The following is a 20776-nucleotide window of genomic DNA, read 5'->3' on the forward strand; positions in this document are numbered from 1 at the left end:
TCCACATTTGAGCCATTTAGTAGCTGTCTTAACACCCATTCATAGTGTTGCAGGAGCTGTGTTAGGCAGCTTCTACCTGGTCGAAATCCATGCTGGGTGTCAGACAGAAAGTCATTTTCTTCAAGGAACATGATTAGTTTCTTGCGGACTATTCGTTCCATGACCCAAACTTCTTTATCTGCTCTCTCCTTTTCATGGGATTGATGCAAACTTTTCTCAATTTCCATTATCATTCTCTCGAGCCGAGACTTCTCATCACTTTTGGTGTGCTTGCTCAGGCGGTTCGCAATCCTTATCCGTCGTCTTATGAGAATCATCCTTTCTCTAGGGATCCTGTTTTTGTTTTTGCGTGTGCTGGGACATATTTGTCACATATGGCTTGTATTATGGACATAAAGCGTTTGTGTTTCATGTCAATGTCCGGTGTGGAGAGACATTGTTGTGATCCGAGATAATCGTGGGCATCACTTTAACATTATGGATAATATCCATATTGTTTGTGAAGCAGAGATCCAGTATATTATCTGCCCTTGGTTGCAGAACTATTTGCTCCATGAAAGAGGCATTTGTGAGATGGAGCAGGGACTCTGCCTGTGCCTGCTGATGGTGTGTCATCCCTGAGAGCATCTGCCCCCCCCCCCCGGCCATTCCACATTGGGGAAGTTAAAGTCACCTATGAAGAATACACTGTTGTGTTGTTCAAGGTTGGTGAGGACTTCTATTTTTGTTAGGCAGTCTTCAAACATGCCTGGTTGATTTGGGGCATCTGGTGGGCGATATGTAGTGCATATGACGATATTCAGTTGTCTTATGCGTACAATTTGAGTGTCACACACTGAGTTTGAATATGACAACAGGACCTAGGGCGTGAGATCATCTCGGACGTACATTGCAACTCCACCATGGCTCCTCCCTTTTCTATCTGAGCGTATGACTGCATATTGCGGTATTGCATGTCACAAGGTCTCTCAGGAATGAGATTTTCCTTTTACAGTTGCCGCGCAGCAGCCCTCCTACGTTCAGTAGAAATATTTTTGTGGTGTGTGTGTTGGTGTCAGTGGTGGCCATCCTGCATCTGTTGGTGGTGGCCTTATGTGGTGGTAGTTCCAGCTTTGTGTTTGTAGCCATGTCAGCTGCTGAACAATTTTTTGTGCCATGCACAAAAAAATTGCTGTTCAGCTGCTGCCCTTCTCACATCTGGGTGAAGCTGGCCATTTGTTGGGCTATGCAGTATCTTTTTTGGACCGCGCACTACATCCGCATATCGTCTTTCAGGAGTGGTCAGTGCGCCGTTTTTCCTTCTTTTATATTTTTCTTTTTCTTTTTGTTCTCCCCGAGGGAGGGATTTCTGTCTTGTGTCCGAGCGGTTTTGGTAGGGCCTCTGATGTGTAAAGCGAAAGTTCGCACCTTCGACGCCGAACCAGCAGTCCCCATTCAGGTAGAATTTGCAGATGTTTCTGCCTTTTTCTTATAGTTCTTGCTAAGGTTCTTTTGATTTTTCTGGACTGATTTTGTTTTAGCTTTAATTTTCTTGTCGTTTACCTCCTGTTTCCCATCAGTTTTAGGGTGTTTTTCTTTTTTTGCAGCCATCTTTCGTCTTCAGTTGTGTCATTGCTTCCCTTTGTTCTAGGTTCCTCGGTTTTGTATTTTGTTGGGTCCTGGATGTTTTCTTCATCCTTTTCGCCTTCACTGGTGCAGTCACCTCGTAGGATGATGTCCAGAGTGTCTACGTGTTGCCTGATTAGAGCACATATATATATATATATATATATATTATATATATATATATAAAATGAGATAGGGGTTGAAAATTCAACCCACTATGGGATAACATATATCCAATATACTGCTAGAGAGGTACCCAACAAGACTAATACATAGATGTTAAAAATTGCCAACCAATTAGTTCATCTACTGTATTATATGGGCAAAGGTAAAAATATTACCGTAAATTAATACTACAAAATTAGAAAATGGAGAAACATACTTAAATCAATAAAACATCAACCATCAGATGATACCCAATCAATACTTTATTACACCATTACATAACAGTAAAGGCATTATACAAAACATATTGTAAATATAAATAGACAAGGAAATAGAAATATAAAATATAAAATATAATATGTAATTATATCATATCTGACAGCTGTTTCGGCAGTAAGGGCAATCATGCCTCATTTAACCTATAAGCCATAAAGGCAGGTATAAATGAGACATTAACAAGGATGCCCCACGGCCTCTTCAGAGAATTTAATTTATTATAATTGTGAAAAAAAATTTTTATCCATATACATATAAATATAAAAATGTAAAATATAAAAACTTGTGCATAACTCCATATTGCTACACATATATATATATACTCATTGATACAATAATGCAAGATAAACAAAACAAAATAAAACAAAATACATATCAGTATATATATTAATATTAATAAGCACAAAAACCTTTTTGGAGCTAACGGGAACAACCCTCTTACAAATTATGAGGGTACCGTACCTGCTAGGGAAAATATAAATGTAATAGATGATACTACTACTACCAATACTAGTACTATTGATAGGAATATCGCCAATAATGTTAAATTAACTCATTCGTTGAATTTGGGTTTGGATGATGATAACAATTGTAACACTTCTAATGTGAATGGTGGTACAGGATTGGGGACCAATCTTAGATTACCCCAATCTGTTAATAACTGTAATTTCAGAAACAGAAATAAATGTGTGTTTGGTAATCAATGCCTCAGGAAGGAGGTAGTTTACCAATGCACTGTGGATACACAATTTAGTAGTAGGGTGTACATCGGAGCAACTATGAATAGCATGAAACAGAGACTTAATTATCACAGATATACTTTTAGAAATAAAAATAGGATGTACTCTACAGGGTTAAGTGCATACATTTGGGAACTCAAAAGTAAGAACTTAAATTTTAGATTAAATTGGAAAATACTAACTTCGGCACCTGTGTATAATGGAAAAAGTAAAAAATGCTCTCTATGTATTAATGAAATTTTTTTCATTATCAAAGCGGGTAGGCATATTATTAATAACATAAATGAAAAAAACTTTTTTTGCATTCATAAACTACCGTACACTTTTTCTAGATTCAAATAGAACTTAGCATTTCTACTATTAATATTCTAACTCCCTTCTGTAACTAACTATACTAGTGGTCTTCTATAATTCTAAAACATGCAACTTATATATTTATAATTTTATATAATTTTGTAGCTACACATGTATAATAATAGATATGTCCAGTATTAATTGTTTTTTTTTGTTTTTTGTATGTGGGTTTTTTGTCTTGTTTTTAAGGGAAATACATTATGACAAGAAATAATATATTCATTTTGGTATTTGCCTTGTAATATGTGATTCTTGAAGTTTTCTAATATTGCATAGTGTATATGAATATCATAGTTAGATACCTAGCTCTAGATACTGTAATGCCATTGTGTAATATATGAGAGCCTTTTTGGGAGTTTGTTTTGTTTAGGTTGAGAATCTAGGTTTTTGTATGTGTTTATTTGGCAGGCTTATATATTGTATATTTGGTGTATCTTTGTACTCACCTTAATTTGTATCTTATGCTATTTACTAATAAACCTTTTCATTTACTAACATTTGGCTTTATAAATATTAGCAGCCTTATATATTTAGTCCTATATTTATAGTCTTCTGGATCTGTACATTAAGTTATTCATCTATTCATTTTTTACTCACTATCTACAGGTATAAATTTACATAATATTAGCCTGTATATTAAGTTTATATTGGTAATTTCTTCAATATATATCTTCACTTTATTTTATTTTATGTTATTTATTTTACTTTTATACTCTTTTATGTATATGTGGATATATGCATATTAGCATTACTATATATTAGGTGTACCTGTACCTATGCATTTATCTGAATTGGTTCTCTATGGTATCTATCTATGCATTTAGTCATCTACTTATTTATTTATTTATTTATTTACTTATTTAAGTGTAGATTTATACATACATATCAATCATTTATTTTTAATAATATATAAATACATATATACTGGCTTGTACTTATGTATGTAATTTTAATTATTATATATATATATATATACTACATATATATATATATATATATATATATTATATATATATATATATATATATATATATATATATTGTGTTTTCTGTGTGTTTTCTGTGTGTTTTTTTTTTTGTGATTTGTGTGGGTTTCGTGTATATTCTTTTTAAGTTCCGTGTTTAATTTGTGTGTGTTGTATATGGTTTTTGTGCATGTTTTGTGTAATCTCTGTGGTTCGCGTGTTTTTGGTGTGTAATTTGCGTTTTTTGTGTGTAGATGTGTGTGTTTTGTTGATGATTTGTCTGTGATTTGTGTGTGTTTTGGGTGTCATTTATGTGTTGTGTTTTGTGTGATGTTTGTATGTGGTTTGTGTGTATTTTGCGTGTGATTTGAGCGTGTTTTGTGTGTTCTTTGTGTATTTGTTGTGGGGTTTGTATGGTTCGTGTGTTTTTAATTTTTTTGTGTCCTCTTTGGGATTTGTAGAGGGTTTTTTGTGTTTGTTTTAAGTTTCGTGTGTAGTTTGTGTGTTTTTTGTGTCATTTATGTGTTTCGTGAGTGTTTTTCCACTTGCTGTTTTGTGTGGTGTGTGGGTTTTTGTGTTTTGTGCCTACTTTGTGCCTATTTTATATGTGCTTTGCGTGTTTTTTGTGTGTGTTTTGTGAGTGGCTTGTGTTTGTTTTGTGTGTGTTTTCTGTGCGATTTGTGCATGTTTAGTGTGCATTGTGTATTTTTTAATGTTTGCAGTGTTTTATGAGTGCTACTTGTGATTTTTGTGGTTCATGTATGGTTTAGGTGTTTTGTAATTTGTATTTCGTTTGCTCATTTTTGAGTGTATTTTGTGTCTTTTGTCTGCTTTGCGTGTGGTTGATGTATTTTTGGGTTTTGCGTCTGTTTTCTGTTGTCTGTGTATAGTTTGTGGGGTTTTTGGGTGTCATTTGTGTGTTTTGTTTGTGTTTCGTATGTTTTGTAACTCTTTCCTGTGTGTTTTGTGTTTTACTATTAAGGTTTGGGTTAGTGTTTGTGTCTGTGTTTAGTGTGTTGTGAGTGTTTTTTGTGTGTTTTGTATTTTATTTGTTCTTTGTGTTTATTTTATGTGTTTGATTTTTTGTGTGCATTTTGTGTTTTTCGTTCTTTTGTGTGCTTGGTGAGTGGTTTGTGTGTTTTATGAATGTTTTGTATGTGATTTGCGTGCTTTGTGTGTTATTTTTGGGTGTGTTTTCTGTTTTTCGTTTTTTGTGCTTTAAGCGGGTTTTGTATATTTTTTTGTGTGTTTTCTGTGTTTTTGTGTCTGTTTTGTGTGTGATTTTTGTGTTTTGTGTATATTTTTCTCGTCTTTTGCGTGTTTTCTGTTTGGTTGAAGTGTGCTTTGTGTGTTTTGTGTATAATGTGTGTGTTCTGTGAGGTTTGTGAGTGTTTTGTGTTTTTTGCGTGGGTTTTGTGAGTGTTTTGTGTATAATTTGTATTTTTTTGTTGATTTTGTGAGAGTTTCGGCGTCTTGTGTGTGTTTTGTTTGTTCTTTGTGTCAATTTGTGTATTTTTGGGTTTTAGGTTGGTTTTGAGTATGTTTTCTGTGTGATTTCTGCGTTTTGTGCGTGTTTTATGTGTCTATTATGTGTGTTGCTGTTTTTATTTTTCTGTATTTTTTATTTTGTATTTTTTGTGTGTCACAATACGGGTCTGATTCCTTTGACTTATGGGTCGGACCATGTCGCCGTATTCACCAGTTGCATATCGCCACACACTCCAGGCGATTGGCGGCATCGGTCGCGCCTACGTCCACGTTCACGTGGGCGAGAACGCGAGGTTCGCTTCAGCCTCACTAGATCGGGCACGGTAGCGCGGCGGAGCTCCGCGCGACTGGCGCAGGCCCGCCAATACCTGCACTGGCCGCAGTTTGTCATCTTTCGGGAATTTACGGGACGGACCACGTCGCCCTATCGACCGCGTGTATCTCGTGACATCCTTGCGGCATAGGTCGCGGCTACGTCCACGTGCACGTGGGCGACACCGTGAGCTTAGGTGCGTTCCTTCGATATCGGGCATATAAAATCGCCGCTTCGTGCCTCGTCGATAACACACGGACACACACACTCGTGGTCTTCGTCGTACTCAGACTTACTCCCCGGCAATCAACCGGCCGCATAACTCGGCGCACTCGTGCACTCGACCGAGAACTCTATCAAGTGAAATCGCCGCTTCGTGCCTCGTCGATAACACACGGACACACACACTCGTGGTCTTCGTCGTACTCAGACTTACTCCCCGGCAATCAACCGGCCGCATAACTCGGCGCACTCGTGCACTCGACCGAGAACTCTCTCAAGTGAAATCGCCGCTTCGTGCCTCGTCGATAACACACGGACACACACACTCGTGGTCTTCGTCGTACTCAGACTTACTCCCCGGCAATCAACCGGCCGCATAACTCGGCGCACTCGTGCACTCGACCGAGAACTCTCTCAAGTGAAATCGCCGCTTCGTGCCTCGTCGATAACACACAGACACACACACTCGTGGTCTTCGTCGTACTCAGACTTACTCCCCGGCAATCAACCGGCCGCATAACTCGGCGCACTCGTGCACTCGACCGAGAACTCTCTCAAGTGAAATCGCCGCTTCGTGCCTCGTCGATAACACACGGACACACACACTCGTGGTCTTCGTCGTACTCAGACTTACTCCCCGGCAATCAACCGGCCGCATAACTCGGCGCACTCGTGCACTCGACCGAGAACTCTCTCAAGTGAAATCGCCGCTTCGTGCCTCGTCGATAACACACAGACACACACACTCGTGGTCTTCGTCGTACTCAGACTTACTCCCCGGCAATCAACCGGCCGCATAACTCGGCGCACTCGTGCACTCGACCGAGAACTCTCTCAAGTGAAATCACCGCTTCGTGCCTCGTCGATAACACACAGACACACACACTCGTGGTCTTCGTCGTACTCAGACTTACTCCCCGGCAATCAACCGGCCGCATAACTCGGCGCACTCGTGCACTCGACCGAGAACTCTCTCAAGTGAAAAGGCCGCTTCGTGCCTCGTCGATAACACACGGACACACACACTCGTGGTCTTCGCCGTACTCAGCTCTGCTTTTGCTAGACAGTAGATAGGGACAGTGGGAATCTCCTCCTCGCCTTCGATCCGTTCACCTTAGTGAGACTCAATAGAGTCGATTCCCTTTATTTTATTGTGGGCGGTCCCACACTGTCTCAGCCAATTCCCTAAACTTGCGTTAAAAAACGAATTTCTAAAAGAGTAAAAAAAATTCTACCTTAGTAGAGGGGATCTAAAATTAACAGCAAGGCGGGCGCTTCTTCGATGGGCAGAAGAAGCAAAATGTCAAATCCGGGTTTAAATTTATTTTATTTTCAGTTCCTATCGAGGCACGGCCCCCAAACCTTGCCACCTCCTCAAAAACAAAATAAAATAAAAGTTTTGAGGGGCATCCTGCACACCAACCTCTCGGTCCTCGAAAAAAAAAAGAAAAAAAATTTTGAGGACTTCATCGAGGGGGTTTTATGTGCAGGATGCGATAGGAACTCTCAGGGTCAAATTCAGTATATGAGCCATTGGAATTACCTGCAGTGTAAATGGCTCTATACAACTGCAGGGAACGTTGATAACGGCCCAACGTGGTTGGGCAACACGCTCTTAACCCACAAGCCACCATCTTATACGGCTCCTGGCAACCGTGTGTTTCATACCTTATAGTTTAAGGATTTGGACTTCGCGGCATTTTCCAAGAGTACGTGGAAGAAAATCAAGAGTACAAGAGTAAGGAATCAAGCCCTGCAGACCGTAAGCCAACATCCTTCATAGCCAACCGAAATCCGCACACTAAGCCAAGTACCCTGCAACAGTCCGCGAAGGGCTCAATACTGACGGTTTACCCGTCAGTTGATTGGCTCCCGAAGTGAGGCCAAAAGTGAGTCCACTCATGCAATAAATTTTGTGAGCCACAACAATCTGGCGTCAGGAGACAGCAATCGAGAGCCACCCAGGGACAGCAGCCTTCACGAGGCGCTAACTTGTGGGCGAGATAAGAGGCAGGATGGAAGCACCCCATCCCCACCTCGCCCTGTCAGCAGCCCAAACCGGACAGCGAACCCAGCCGTTCTGACCTTAACCGTCCGTGGGCGCCACCCCGTAAAATTCTATATAGAAATGGGGGGCCTTCACACAACACCGAAGCCAGGTAGTGGCCGATCCGGATGAGCAGGAGGCCGACAAGCGCAGCCACGACCAACCAACAGGGTATCATCCCACTCTGTAAACGAAAATCTTCCACACTGCTTGGTCCCCACCAAATAATTGGAACCGCTATGGGGAAAAGACACATTTAGTTTGTCCGCGGACGGGTTGGCGCCCGCAAAAGCCAATAATGGCTTGCGTCCCCCCCCCCCCCGCAGACGTAAGCTCTTAAACCACGACAAGGTAGTGTCCCCGTGGGTGAAGCCTGGCAGTGCATCCATCTCCCGGGTGAAACCCGGCAGATCATAACATACCAGACAAACTTGATGGTGCATCCACCCTCTCGCCTCGCTGCCAATGTTCCAATCGGACACCGCAGGTGTGTATCCCCCTATACACCAACCACACCGGTGTTCCTATAGGACACCGCAGGTGCCCCCAACCGACTGAACCTTTCTGCCCCCAACGAAACTCGGTGGGGTGGGGACAAATCGTATCAAATCGGCTATTCAATAAAGTTCACCCCAAGTGGATGAGCAGTAGGAACAACCACCCATGGCAAGGTTCGTGGGTCATAACCATCAAGCCCCACTTAAGAGAACCTTTCTGCCCCCAACGAAACTCGGCCCCACTTAAGAGTAGTCGAAGTTACTCCCGCCGTTTACCCGCGCTCGATACCGAGAAGTTCAAGCCCGTACCCTCGGCTCTGCTTTCGCTAGACAGTAGATAGGGACACTCCTTCCTTTGATCCGTTCATGCGGCGCCTCACCGCTTCGACAACACACACTCGTGGTGTTCGTCGATAACGCCGCGTACTACTCAGACTTTGTCCGCCTCGCCACGAGACCGGGGCTCGCGCCCGATGCCGACGAGCGACGACTCGTCGGCGGTTCAGGAGATTACATACAATCGGACTGCCACATGCTGACGCAGCCACCCTGTGTACGCGCGCACTAAGCAGGAGGTGCCGTTTCTTCCACTTCTCACTTAAACGAACCTGCAACGGAGCGCGCGCTGCTAAGCCCATGCGCGCTCGATCCGGCGGCCAAGACGAAGGCGGTTACGGCGACGACTACCGCGCGCTAAGTCGTTCGCCGCAGACACACTTCGACGATCGGCGCGATCGTAACGACTCCCAGCCGCCCTTCGATCGCGCCGTAACACTTTTGCCATCTTTCGCACCTCCACCTCCGCCTTCCGCCTCGAAGGGGCGGATCGTGTCGTTTGCGAGAAGAGACTCAATAGATCGCAGTGTGGTAGCTGCTCTACTAAGCACGTCACTCCGAACGGCAAGTCGGGTCGTATGCAAGCGATCCCTTTCGTCTCGATCTCTTCGAACTAGTCGGGGCGGGACGACGAGCAGACGACGACGGCGCGAACGCCGCAGCCGCCGCCGCGTCCCCGAATGGCAATTCCGCCGGCGACGCTGCCGCTCGCCGCGCGAACGCGACGGGCGGACGAGCTAAGGCATGCGCCTTGAGGTTGAGACGCTTTTGGAAAACAACTCGAGTCCGGCTACGGTTCCGGCTTAGAGGCGTTCAGCCATTATCGCTCAGAGGCAGCCTGGCACCACCGCTCTATCGAGCGAGCGCGCAAACCGTTGCTCTGATCCCGCGGTTCCTCTCGTACTGGACGGGATAGCTGTAGCCGAGTTGACGTTGCCGACGCCCGCCTAAGGTCGGCCGGAGAAACGCCGGCGGCACGGCCAGGACGGACGACGCGCAAGCGCGCCGCCGCCTCGACCGCACGCCGAGTATCCCGACGCGACTCGGGGCGCCGCGTACGCGCGATGCATCGGTAGGATAAAACTAACCTGTCTCACGACGGTCTAAACCCAGCTCACGTTCCCTGTTAGTGGGTGAACAATCCAACGCTTTTGCGAATTCTGCTTCGCAATGATAGGAAGAGCCGACATCGAAGAATCAAAAAGCGACGTCGCTGCGAACGCTTGGCCGCCACAAGCCAGTTATCCCTGTGGTAACTTTTCTGACACCTCTCGGCGGACGCATAGCTCGCCGCTGTAATTCGGAAAGGATCGATGGGCCACGCTTTCGCAGTCCGTATTCGTACTGAAAATCGAGATCGAGCGAGCTTTTGCCCTTTTGCTCGACGTGTGGTTTCCGTCCACGCTGAGCTCGCCTTGGGACACCTGCGTTACCATTTGACAGACGTACCGCCCCAGTCAAACTTCCCGACCGACACTGTTCTCGACTAAGGGTCGCGCATCGGCTGCGCCGACGTCCGCAAAGCCGCTCGACATGCAACACGCGCTTCGCACCAGATAATGAACCACCGCTCGGCGACGGCCCGATCCCTTCTCCATCGAGTGAGCGAGGAAACTACGGAAGTGGCGGTTTTTCATCGTTGCAAACGCGCGCGACACCCCGACGTCGAACGCGCTTAACCGACGGCGCCCACGGCGCACCGACGAGACCGATGCCGCGCGAGGCGACGACGGAACGAACAGCACGCCAGGGCGCCGCCGGTGACGGCAGCGCCCGGCGCGGGGCAACGCGAATGCTACCGCCTATGCTACTCCTACCGTGTGCCCTCACAAAACCGGACTAGAGTAAGCTCAACAGGGTCTTCTTTCCCCGCCGATCCGTCCAAGCCCGTTCCTTTGGCTGTGGTTTCGCTAGACAGTAGATAGGGACAGTAGGAATCTCGTTGATCCGTTCATGCGCGTCACTAATTAGATGACGAGGCATTTGGCTACCGGTTCTTGCAGAAATTAATCCGCAATCGTTCCCTGTTGTTTACTGTGGGTGGTCCCACACGCACTCCGTCATAGCGACGCGCGCGCTGTCCCTCCGGGATTGTCCCGCTCTGCCATGGCTAGTGATCTTAATCACGGCCTTAGCCATCATTTCGGCGGATGTCTTTTTCGGTCATGTCCGTTCCCCCGTCCGGAATTGGCACCCCTCGGGCGGCATTGGAGGTGTGGGCCTAGATTCCCGTTTTTGCCGCACCTGGCGCTGTGTGGTATCAGCGTCAGAGAGTGGCATCAGGGTCCGGTTTTCCACACATAACGCTCTTCGGACAGGCTCGGACCTATATTTCTTGTCAGGTAAACTCCCGGATCACCTTGGGAGTAGCGTTTATTCTGGTGGGGTCCCCGCAGGAGTATGAGCGCTTCGACTGCGGGGAAGTTACGTTTTTAAACTGGCTCACGTACTAGAGGGCGGGTCCAGTCGTCCCGCGCCCTCAGCCCTGCGGTGAACGGCGCAGGGACCCAGAAGCTCGATACGCGCCTTGCTTCGGGGGATCCGCGGGGGGAAATGACGGGGTGACCGACAGAATCGCGTGGTTTAGTTTGTGATAGGCCTCGGGAAATCGAATTCGAGAGAGGCTGATGAAGAGATCAACCTAGTCTGTTCTTACTGACAATAACCTCTAGTAACGGCGCCCGGGCGTGGGCCGCGCCGTCCGATCCCCGCCACTGGATCAACTCCTCAGCATGTTAAGCGTGCAGAGCATGGCAGTTCTGCTTAGTAATCGCATGAAACGCTTATCCATGATACGCAGCGCAGCCAGCGCCTCCTCGGCCTCGGCGCACCAAGCGCCGCAGGCTCCTATCGGACAACCGAACACGCGTACCGGTAGATCCAGCTCCCTTTGGGGGAGTGGTATCAGCGGCCGGTACTTCCTTTCTTTCTCGCGCGCGGCGTCCCTCAGCGCCGTATCTTGCTCGTACCTGACGGTCACGTCTATAACGACAACTTCACTAGAATTGCGGAATACTAAATCGGGGATACTCGATAGACCGACTCCCAGCCGGTCATCCAGCCATACCGTTCGGCCTCCCTAGCCACCAGCCGGCATATTCGATTGTGCCTGGCCAGCCTCTGCGTTTTGAGGCGTGAGCACTGGCCACTGATGTGGGAGATCGTCTCCGACGCGCTTTTGCACTTCCTACAGGTGCTATCGCCACGGCCTCCCCGAGTGAGGCATTCGCGGGTGGGAAACGTGTTGGTCCGCATCTTGAGTATCCCCAAGTAGCATTCCTCAGATATCCCGCCCGGTCGCGTCATCCAGCTATTTCCGATCTGGTCCGATTTAAAGGTGGCGGCGCAGACACCCTGGACCGGTTGCGATTCCCACCTCTTGGCGTGGGTGAGGCGGAGGTCCGGGACGTACAGGTTGCCATCATTTTGGACAGACGGAAGATCGTATAGGGCGGCCAGCTCCTCGTTCTTAATGGCGAGCCGGGCCGCCTGAGCTATTGTTCGAACGGCATCGTAATCTGAGTTCAGTAAATGCTGATTCCTGCGAATCACGTTTTTTGGAATAGCGCGTGCTAACTGACAGAGGCTGAGGCCCCCGTCCCTTCTTGCGCTATACAGGAAGCTTTTAGAAGCCGAATCGGGGAGATGGAGCATCCTTCGCGCCCCAACTCTTATTGCCATATCCAGTTCATCCAGTGCTACTTTCGGTGGTATCGCCTGTGTTAGTCCGTAAAACAGGCTCGGCAGGTAGTATTGCTGTAGCATCATGAGCTTTTGACGGGGCTTTAAGGGAGCCCGGCATATATCGTCTATGCATCGTGATACGGTCTCTACCGATGTGTCTCTGTTCTGTGTCGACCAGGGGAGAGATTTTACCCCTAGGTACGGCACGCTTTCGTCCGGTTCCACTCGTGGCAATGGGCACCCATCGAGTTCTGGCGGCGACGTCACGTTAACTAGGAACGACTTTCCCCAGTTCCGAATGGAGAACCACGCGCATTTGGAGACGTTAATGGAGAGCCCTACCGCGTGGTAGAACTCCGAGCAATGATCGAGGAGGCTCTGTAGTCCCCGGCTAGAGCCGGAGACTAGCACTAAGTCGTCCGCATACGCGAGGCCCGCCATGACCGCACCACAGATCTGGAGGCCCATATTGGCGGGCAGGGTTCCTAGCAGCGGGTCGGTCGCGATGTTGAATAGGAGCGGTGATAGGGCGTCGCCCTGTCGGACACCGCGCCTAATCTCGATCGGCGTGCTGCTCTCGGTCCCAATCGTGAATGTGGTGGTGGAGCCCTCGTAGAGCTGTCCCACTAGTCTGATCAGGTGGTTATCGTAGCCGAGCCTTCTCATGCCCACAAAGATAAGGGAATGCGAGACCGTGTCGAAGGCTTTGGCTAGATCCAGGAAGGCTATTTCTAGCCCCGGGAGTTTAGGTCGGGCGTGCGTTGCCCCCTGGCGTGGTCCAGTAGCCGGCGGAGGAGAAAGTTATTCTCGCCGCATCCGTCAGCCTTAATGAAGCCGCGCTGGGAGGGGTTGAGGGGCGTTGCCTCGAGCATCCTGGCGGCAAGCACCTTCGTGTATAGGCGGTATACCGCGGGACAGATGGTGAGCGGGCGCCAGTTGGACATGTCATTTGGGCTTCCTGCCTTCTTTCGAAGGAGGATCGACCTGCCACGCAACAGGATCCTCGGAACACGTCCCGTTTGTAGTAGGCAGTTGAATATGTTGGCGAGGACTGCAGGGTCGACTGCTCTGACTTCGCGAGGTGTCAGGCCATCGGGGTTGGCGGCAGAGGCCGGATCAATGCGTCGGCGGGCGATCTTTAGCTCCTCTACGGTGAACGGACACAAAATGGAGGTGTTGTCCACCGCGGAGGAGGCCGGATAGGCGCTTAGGTCGACCTCTGGCCCCGGTCGGGAAAGCCTGTCCCGGTAGAGCGCTTCGATGTCGCTCATCGGGACGGGGCACTCGCCCCCTAGGTCCTCACCAAGTATCACTGCCATAAGCTTTTTCCTGTTGAGAGCGAATAATCGCTGGAATCGCGCGTAACGTTCTACCTTCGCGCGTCGATTTGATGGTCTTGGTCCAGTGCCAATTCGCTGTTTCGATGGTCCTGGTCCAGTTCCAGGGGTGGTCCGCCTTTTCCTTTCACGAGCGCTCACCCGGCCTGATGCCATGTGGCCCACCCATTCCTCTACACGATTCTCGAACTCGATCCAGTTCAACTCCGAGCAGTCCTCGCTGAGTGCCAAGAGGGAATCTGCGAAGGACGAAGCCCAAGTGGAGTGACCTGGTGATGCAGCTTGACTGAACGGCTCCCGCCAGTCCGGGACTGCGGGCTGTGCCGTGCTCCTCATGGTCGACGTCCGCCCGGAGGTACGTGCGAGCTGAGCACGCTTTTCCCTCTTGCGTGCTATTTCGTTCATCCGACTATCTATCCTGCGCCTGTTCGCCTGCACAGGGTGCATATGCCTAATGTGCTGTGACAGCCCCGAAGCCGTACGGAAGGCTTGGCTGCACCATTCACATTTGTGGGGGAGCTGCTGAGATACTAGTGCCGTTGGAACCGCGTTCCCCTTGCACTTTCCTGCGTGGCACCTGACCGAGTGGAGGTGGCCGCTTTCATGGCCGCAGCGGCTGCATCTGTAGACACGCTTCCGGGTATGCCTGTTGAGTACGTGGAGCCCCCATTCGAGAGGGCTCGAGAAGTGTCGAGGGCAAAGTGGACACACTATGGAAATCGACGCGCATGGAATCTCCAGGGTGAACGCATCGGCCGACGGTTGGCAGGCCACGCCGCTATCAATAGCCTCCCCCATGGGCGGTCCGTCCTCATAATAGCGAGGGGAAACGGACAGGGGAAGGCCGGCGAGAGCGTCGTGGCCGCCGCGAGCTCCGGCGGGAGTTGCTCACCACGGAGAACCAACGTGTGGGACGCGCATTCGAGAACAAAGCGGCCCGGTTTGTCCCTAGAGACCGTAAGCGACTTGAAGCCACTTTTACTAGACATGATCGGGGGGGTCTACCTGATTACGCCGAGGAAGGCTAGACCTTGTACCCACCTCAGGGGGAAGTAGCTTTTCGCCACGGCGTGGGCACGTCCCATGCCGCAAGTGATATCGAGGCCCTTCCCGGGACCTCGACACCGCCAGTTTCGCGGGGCCTGACACCCGTATGGCATTAAAGTTTACGTTTTGCATCATGTTTTTCGAGCGTTTCTCCGTGAGCTCGAGCCGGATTTCAAGGCAGACTGCCAGTGCACCCCAACCCCAAACGTGCGTAGGGGCCGCCCCAAGGAGTGATCACCAGATGCACGCACGGGTTCGCCATACACACATAGGAGGGGGGACCGGAGCCCCGCCCTTAATAACCGCCCCAGAGTCAGCGGAGTCTCCCACCGTTTCGGTTCAGTCAGGGAGATCGGGCCGCCTTCGTTAGTCCAATGCGATGCAACCAATTCGGTATGGTTGAACCTACCGGTGTATCCGACACCGTCCGACGTAGCTCACATCACGGATGTAAGCTCTCTTGCCGCGACAAGAGAGTCATAGTTACTCCCGCCGTTTACCCGCGCTTGGTTGAATTTCTTCACTTTGACATTCAGAGCACTGGGCAGAAATCACATCGCGTCTGTGCGGCTCGGCCAGCTACGCGATGCTCTGTTTTAATTAGACAGTCGGATTCCCCCGGTCCGTACCAGTTCCGAGTCGACCGTTCGCCGCCGGCCGAACGTCTGCCGCGCGTCGCGGTGCGCGACGACGACCGACCCCTTGCGGAGCCGAGCCGCGCGCGCACCGACGCGACGGCGGTCATCGGAAGGCCAAATCGCGCGGTCGGCGAGGCAGGAAGGAAGAGAGAAATGGTCATGGAGCTCGCAAAGCGTGCAAGCCCCGTCGTCCGAGCGCCATGAGGGCGGGCCGATGCCGGCAGGGTGGTTGAGCGGTCGGCAGCAGAGAGTGCGGCGTGTCGGCGGGCTGCCGCGACTACTACTGCTGCGCTATTAGAGGACCGAAACAAGAGCATTCGGTGGTACTCGGGCGAGGGGGCCCGGCCGCGACTTGAAGAAATGGGCGGATCGCAAGTTTGCGTTTTCGAAAGAAAAAACAACACGACGCTAATGATCCTTCCGCAGGTTCACCTACGGAAACCTTGTTACGACTTTTACTTCCTCTAAGCGATCGGGTTCGGTCGTCTTCTCCGGGCCATCAGAGAACGCGCGACGACGGCGCAGAACGCCGCCGCACGTAAGCGGACTCGTCGGCCAGATCCGAGGACCTCACCGGACCGTTCGATCGGTAGTAGCGACGGGCGGTGTGTCCAAAGGGCAGGGACGTGATCGACGCGGGCTGATGACTGCGCCTACCGGGAATTCCTCGTTCACGGGGTTGGTTCCAGGCCCCGATCCCTATCACGGGAGGTGGTTCAGAGGTTTCCCGACCCTCTCGGGCCGGGGGAGACGCGCCCGCTGATACCTCCAGTGTAGCGCGCGTGCGGCCCCGGACATCTAAGGGCATCTCAGACCTGTTATCGCTCCGCCTCGTGCGGCTTTCTGCCGCCCGTCCCTCTAAGAAGCGCTGCGTTCGCCAACTGACTGGCCCGGACGCGACGGCGTGCCGCCGCCGGGCTCGCGCGGGCCGAGCCGACCGGGTCACCGCCGCCGCTCCGCAACCGACGCCGCAACCACGCCGCGACCGCCCCCGCGAGGGGGACGGCAGCCGGACGCGGCCGCAGCGCCGGACGCGAAGGAGAGCGGCGGCAACGGCAAGCCCGGGCCGCGCGCGGAGCTACCGACGACGGCTTCGGCGCCGCCGCGCTACCGGAAAAGCACTAATCGACGCGCTAGTTAGCAGGCCGGAGTCTCGTTCGTTATCGGAATCAACCAGACGGATCGCTCCACCAACTAAGAACGGCCATGCACCACCACCCACCGAATCGAGAAAGAGCTATCGATCTGTCAATCCTACCGGTGTCCGGACCGGGTGGTGCCCTTCCGTCAATTCCTTTAAGTTTCTGTTTTGCAACCATACTCCCCCTGGAACCGACTATGATTTCCCGCGCAGGCTCCCCGCCAGGTCATCGAAGCGAACGCCGGCGGAGCGCCAGTCGGCATCGTTTACGGTCGGAACTACGACGGTATCTGATCGTCTTCGAACCTCCGACTTTCGCTCTTGATCGAGGAAAACGTGCTTGCCACACGCCGTCGCTGCAGTGCGTCTTGCGACGATCCAAGAATTTCAACTCTAACGTCGCAATACGAGTGGCCCCGATCGCTCCCTTCGATCATTGCCTCGTCGTGAATGGAGACCGACGGATGACGCGCGGACGAGGCCATTTTCCATCATTCCATGCTTTTCGTATGCAAGCCGGCGGGGCTCGCTCTGAGCACTCTAATTTTTTCACAGTGAACGTACCGGCCGCCTCGGACACTCGGCGAAGAGCACCCTCGGAGGAACCGTGCGGGCCGAAACGACCGGGAGGTGGACGCGCTACTACCGCTAGAACGCGAACGGCGACGACGCCCAATAGCGCACCCGCCTCGTGGCTCCCGTGCGCGCCGGACCGACCCGCGCCGTTGAGGGCGCAGGCGCGAAACCGGACACGACGCGGCGCGGACGAAGACGAGCGCTGGACGGGGTGCCGAGTCGCGGCGGCGACGCGAGCAGAGCTCCGCGGCCCGACCGCGCACGCACCAGCGAATAGGGCCGGGAGTGCGAACGGACGACCGAAGCGGACGCGCCAGAAGCGCGCCTGCGACGGCACTGTCGGCCACCACGGTCGGCACTGACCGGGCCGTCGACAGTTGATAGGGCGGACTCGCGGGGGACCCGTCGCGCGAAGGCTAGTGCGATACTAGCCCGTGCGATCGTACTGACAGTTATCCAGAGTCACCGCGACCAATGCGGAAGGCCGACCGTATCGTCGCGAACGAGAGGGAAGGGCGCGGATGCGCCGCCCCCGAACCGGCCGAGCGGACGCCGGCGGCGAACGACGGCGACGCCGCGAAGACGCGACGGCTGCCGAACGCCGTTTTCGAGCCCGACGCCCGGGTGCGACCTGCGATCGCGGCTTCGGTTGCATGTATTAGCTCTAGAATTGCCACAGTTATCCACCTTCCTCGCGGTGGAAGAATACGGTCCCGAGGATTAGGTCCGGTTCCTGAGCCATTCGCGGTTTCACCATTCGTTTACGGCATGAACTTACACTTGCATGGCTTAAGCTTTGAGACAAGCATATGACTACTGGCAGGATCAACCAGCTATCACCGACGTTTCGAGAGAACGAAGCGCGGCGGGAGCGGCGCGGAAGCTCGGGAAGCAGCCGCCGCCGATCGGAAAAAAACGAGAAGAAAAGGAATCGGAGGGGCCGAAAACGGGCGCGGGCGCTCACGAGTTCGGCCGCCGTTCGTATACGCGCGCGCCTCCTCCAACGCTGGGGCGGAAGAGGCGAAAACAAAGGAGTCAACGCGCGAAGAAGCGTTCGCGGAACAAAAACGGTTTACGATCCGACTGCCGCACACCGGTGCCGCTGCGGACGGGCTCCGGTGCGGGTCGATTGGAAGTGGGGCCGGTTCCGGGCGGAAGAGGAGGAGGCGAAGAAGGCCAGCGACTAAGTCGGCAGACGAGAGGGGCAGCGGCGATTGGCGGGCCCGCTGCAGCTTTTAGACTCGCCCGGCGCCCTATGCGTCGGTGGTCGCTTCCTCCTCCTAATCCTTTCGAAACGGCTGCGATGAACTGCGTCCGGACTGCAGTCAACGAGCGAGTGCCATGACGGTTGTCGCCACGAAAACGACGCGCGCCAAGGCGGGGTGATGCCGGGAGGGGGAAGCTGCAGAAACGCTACGAGGCAGCGAAACCCGGAGTTGAAGCCACGGTTCTGTCCAGGGAAGAAGGGACAGACACGGCACCGCTCTCTTTCGGAGACGCCGCGTCGCCTGTGGCGGAACGGGAAGCGAGGGCTAGCCCGTCCGCCGCGCCGGCGGCGACACGACACAAGGTCAGCGGCGTAACCTGACCGGGACCTCGGCTGCGAAGACGAGGCCGGGGGTCAGAGGAGGAGGCGAGAGAAAATGCGGTAACGAGAAGGGGGTTCGATTGAGAGAGGACGAACCTGCGGGCGTTGAAAGGTGGGCGTGAAGAGGCGGGCAGACGCGGGCGTCGAGGGAACGCGTCTGAAAGGCGGGCAGTGTGGCGGCGGCGGCAGAGATTCGAGGACGCGCCAGCCGTGTAGAGTCAACCTTGCACCGGCAATAGGGGAGCTAACCGTTGGCAGAAAGGAGCGTCGATAACACCTAGAGCGTGACTATCCAGCCGATGCCGACCCATAAGCCTACAAGTCTGATTCTTTCGACTTACGGGTCGGACCACGTCGCTCCATTTACCCGGTGCGTATCGCAACACACCCACCGAGACTGACGGCATCGATCGCGCCTACGTCCACGTGTACGTGGGCGACACCGCGAGGTTCTCTTCAGCCTAACTTCAGCCTGGAGCTGAGGGCGAAGGCGGGCGCGGGCCCGCCGCTATCGCCCGATACCTGCACTGGCCGCAGTTTGTCATCTTTCGGGAACTTACGGGACGGACCAAGTCGCCGTATCGAACGCCTCTACCTCCCAACATCGGTCGCGGCTACGTCCACGCGTACGTGGGCGATACCGCGCGCTTAGTTTCGTGCTTTCCATTTCACGCACGGTAGGGCGGCGGAGACGCGGGCGACCGGCGCAGGCCTGCCGCTACCTCGTGCTAGCTGCAGTTTGTCATCTTTCGGGATTTTACGGGACGGACCACGTCGCCGTATCAAGCGCGGGTATCTCGTGAACGCCTTCCGGCATCTTTGTGTCTATTTTATGTGTTTTGTTGATTTTTGTTGTGTACTGTGTGTTTTGTTTCTTGTTTGTGTTTCGCGTGTATTTTGCAATATTTCAAGGTTTGGTTTTTTTAATTAGTGTTTTTTCTTTTTAATTTGTGTGTTTTGTGTGTAATTTGTGTGGTTTTTGTGAGTGGAGTGTGTGTGTGCTTTTTGTATTTTGTGTGTTTAGTGGATATTTTTTTCATCTTTTTTGTAGACTTTTGTGTTTCGTGTGTTTCCTGTGTGGATGTGTGTAATTTGTGTGTTTTCTCTTTGGGTCGTGTGCGTTTTGTGTGTGTTAGATGACTGTTTCACAAGTTTTCAGGATACTAAATACTCAAAATATTGCATTGAAGGACTAATTTGTGTAAGCAATTTTGTTTACTTCTGTTCTTAGAATATATTTACACAATTTGTTTTCTGAATACTTCTGTTACTTGACTGAATTCTTGGGTAAATATCAGTTAAGTCTATATTTATCAAACAGATTACAAAAATGTCAAGAATATTGCAAATAAATACTGAAGAACAAAATTGAGTTAGCAATTTTGTTCAATTTCTTATGCGTAATTGCAATGTTGTGACGTTTTATTTTCAGGATACAAAATGTGTCAAGATATTGCGAATTTTGTTCACATTCTTATGCAATATTTTGACACATTTTATTCTCAAAAATATGGCAAATAAGTATTGAAAAACATTAAAACTTGAGTTATCAATTTTGTTCACTTTGTAATGCTCAATTGCAATATTTCAACGTTTTTTTAAGTTGCAATTTTGTTCCCTTTTATATACTTATTTGCAATATATTTACATATTTTGTTTTTTGAAAACTTTTGTGACTATTAAGTAAAATGTCAAAAGTTTTCAGAATACAAAGTGTGTCAAAATAAACTATAAATTTAAGTTTGCAATTTTGTTCAC

The 20776-nt window shown here is 50.9% G+C and overlaps 1 long non-coding RNA gene across 1 annotated transcript; it reads right to left on the minus strand.

The window, feature by feature from the left end:
* Positions 1-10572: 10572 nt before the first annotated feature.
* On the minus strand, positions 10573-17917 carry LOC118765916. Its single transcript, XR_005001831.1, has 3 exons — positions 17606-17917; positions 15498-15511; positions 10573-10681 (listed from the first exon to the last, which is right to left on the minus strand). It is a non-coding gene; the product is annotated as an uncharacterized LOC118765916 (long non-coding RNA).
* Positions 17918-20776: the final 2859 nt, after the last annotated feature.

The sequence above is a fragment of the Octopus sinensis genome, linkage group LG14 (assembly GCF_006345805.1).
Source record: "Octopus sinensis linkage group LG14, ASM634580v1, whole genome shotgun sequence".
NCBI classification, from domain to species: Eukaryota; Metazoa; Mollusca; class Cephalopoda; order Octopoda; family Octopodidae; genus Octopus; species Octopus sinensis.